The following is a 3,710-nucleotide window of genomic DNA, read 5'->3' as shown; positions in this document are numbered from 1 at the left end:
TCAACCGAATATTTGCATCAGAAACTAATTTTTCAACACAATCATAAAAGCCACCCATAACTTCTCCATCAGGGTTGAAGTTGTCAGCATAATGAAAATGTGGATTTAAATAATAGGCAGCTGTATGCAAAGGCTTATGAAGTTGCAAGTCCCATCGTCTATCAATGATATCCCAAATAGGTTTATATTTTCTTTCGACATTGTCAAGGTTTGAAGCAATTTCCTCCTTCGCTCTATCCATTGCCTCATACAAAAATCCCATAGCAGGTTCGTTTGCATCAACGAGTCGCAACACTTTCACGAGAGGTAGTGTAGCTTTAATTGCATATGATATGGCAGCCCAAAACTTATGATCATTAAGAACAATATAAGAAATGTTCTTAGCATCAGATTTATTATAGTAATTAGATGTTCTAAAATTTGAAGATAAGAACATCGACTTCAATTCTTTCTTATAACATCCAATACTATGAAGTGTAAGATATGTTGTGGCAAAACGAGTGACGGCTGGACGCAAAAGTTCTTTCTTCTTTGTGAATTTTCTCATTAAATTTAATACCCATGCATGACTATAAATGTATCTTGTAATTTTTTTTGCCTTTTCCACTGTATCTTTAAAAATTGATATCTTTCCAATATCTTCTAACATAAGATCCAAGCAGTGGGCTGCACATGGTGTCCAAAAACATGTTTTTCCTGTTGTTAACATATTTCCAGCTGCCACATAATTTGGTGCATTATTTGTAATGAATTGTACAACATTACTTTCACCAACTTCTTTAACAACTTCTTCAAACAACTTACACAAATTTGCACCAGTTTTTTCCATGTCGCTGATGTCAACGGACTTCAAAAATACTGTCCCAGATGAGCTGTTCACAAGAAAATTAATTAAGTTTCTTCCTTTTCCATCTGTCCAACCATCTGCCATAATACTGCAACCAACCTTTGGCCACTCTTTTTTGAACTCTTTCAAAATTTCATGAGTACAACCTACCTCGTCCTTCAAAATCCACGTTCTGATTTCATGATAAGAAGGCGGTTTGAATCCTCGCCCATAATTTGCAATAGCTTCTACCATTGCATCAAAATATGGACTATTGCAAAGATTAAATGATAAGGCATTTGCATAAAAAAATCTACCAATGGCACGACATACATTTTTTCTTTCATTCCTTTTGAAAGCAGTGTTTATTGTGGTTTGTCGTGCTTTTTTGTTCACAAAAAGGTCTATAGGACCAGCTGTACTTGTTTTTGCATCACTACTTGATCCACTAGTTTCTTTATTCACATTTTCGCCGGTTGATGATCCAAAATAAACACTTCTCCCGATATCCAACTTATTTTGTTCTAACTCTTCTTTCTTTAGCCTCTGATCCTTTAAATGATTCTGAAAAAATCTTTTCACGTCAGATGGAACCGCTTCGCACATGCTTACACCATGCTTTGTGCCAGCTAAGTGATGTTTTAGCCTATAGATGCCTCCTGTAGTCTCTTTATGACAGTAATTGCAAATTACATGTCCTACGAGTTTGGGATCTTTAGTAGGATTTGAAACTTTAACTCCATGATCCCATCCTACATCTTTTGCCATTGTTCAACTGCAAAAATACATAACACAAAATATATATTAACATCATGCATTCTGCTGACCACATTACATGAAAAAAAATGCAAAATAGACAATCTTGGTGTATAAGCTATATAGGAATCCTAGAAAAAAACATAATTGAGCAACAGGAGCTACGTTGCTCATGTGTGCCAAAGTAATAGAAACAAAACAATGACGACATACATAGCTCTTCTGTAATGTAACATACTAATATACAACATGCTAACTGAAGGCATAGTAGTCAGGAAGTTGCAAATCTATCAAAATATAATGTGAGTTGAAAGGTTCTTTAAGTATTTTGTCCATCTTAACCAGGTTTGGTTCGTTGCAGGTTTTGTAAACCAAACCCATGATTGTGATCTCTTAAGTTCTTTTAGTTGAAAACACATACCACATTCAAAACTTATCATGTTTAGTCAGATTTTTTAAAGAAAGCGAAAAGATGGCTACTTGTGCATGTCCAGAGACTAGAGTATTTCTATATTTGAAGAGGCAAGGAATAACATCCAAAATATTTTGAATCCGTAGTCACTAAACTAATACATAAATACAAACAAGGCTAAAAGGTGACAAGAAAAACACGAGTGATAGCATGGCAAAAAAGCCATTGATAAGACAACAGGAATAGAAGCCAACAGTAAAATATTCATATAATGAACCTACTTTTTAGTTTAAATTAGGCCGAGTGCGTCTAGTGGTCTAAATAGTTGACATGATAACCTTTCATAGTGGAGAACCAAAGAGTGATGGGAAGAGTAAAACAATCTCTCAAGAAAAAAAAGAAAAAAGAAGAAGATGGGAACAGTAAAACAAAGCAAAAAGCTAAGCAGATGAAAAATCGACTTAACTTCAAATCCCCTAAGGCCCTAATATTATCTGTCACCTGGAAGTTCAGAGACATCCAATTCATAACAAGAAGTATGGCAGAAGTATATTGCTTGTCATACAATAATCAAAGAAACAAACTTCTAAATTTTTAGCTACAAACTGAAAATTCATATCATGAAGAGAGAATTCAGACTTATACTAATTCACAGCCAAAAACATACACAAATTTTTTGTTTCTTTAACATCCAAAAAGCCTCGAACCGATTTACTCCATTACCCCAAGAAAAAGATAAGGAACCATGAACAACCATGAAACTAAATCCTCAATTCAATGTTCTCTTAAACCAACAGAAAACAAATGCTAAATCTTAACTCCACATCACCACAAGGGAGAAACTCAGAAACACAGCGCTAATTCAATTCCCAAAAGACAAAAAGATTGAAACCATAAACAAAGGAACAGAATACCTGCGTTCAACCAAAGAGTTAAGGGCTTATGATGAGGATGGCGCTCTGCCTCCATGAAGTAGTAAAAAAGACCCCCTGCCCACCAAAGGCGACGACAGGGGCTCTGCCCCCTGTCGGTCGACCCCAAAAGAATGGCAGGGGGTAACCCCCTGCCGAAGAGAGGCAACGACAGGGGGCTCTACCCCCTGTCGGTTGACCCATCACGGAGAAGAAGAAGAAAAGAAGTTTACCTGTCACCGGAAAACACAGAGGTTGCCGGAATGAACGGCAGTGGCGGTAAGTCGATGGCGCCCTCGTAACAAAGAAAAGAAGACGGTGGTGGCCGGCGGGTCGCTGATGCCTTCTCAGCAGAGGAAAGAATAAGGTGGAAGAGGCGATGACCGGCGACGAGTGGTGGCCGGCGACAGCAGTGGCGGGGGACGAGAGGGGACGGAGTGGAGAGAGAAGGGGCGAGGGCTTTCCCTCACCCCGAAGCGCATGTATCTTTTTTAAAGACACAAGTTCTCGATCTTTCGAGAATACGAGCCCGGATCCGGGTCGAACTCGGGTCCGGGCCATCCGATTTTTTAATGTGCGCCTCACCTCAAGGCGCATGAGGCGTATGCTTTTATGATTTTGCGCTTTTTAAGTGCGTCTCAAGGCGAAAAGGCCCTCGCCTCGAGGCGCGTTTTTAACAACACTGCCTAAGACACTATACCCACTCTCACTTACTATTTTCAGCCAATTCCGTATATTAGTTTCTCTAATTTGCATGGTTTTTAGCCCATTTATGTCAACATCAGCAACATCTGTGAACAATGGT

Source organism: Nuphar pumila, chromosome 17, assembly GCF_984573655.1.
Source record: "Nuphar pumila chromosome 17, dmNupPumi1.hap1.1, whole genome shotgun sequence".
Classification (NCBI taxonomy): domain Eukaryota; kingdom Viridiplantae; phylum Streptophyta; class Magnoliopsida; order Nymphaeales; family Nymphaeaceae; genus Nuphar; species Nuphar pumila.
Note: the sequence above shows the minus strand (reverse complement) of the source record.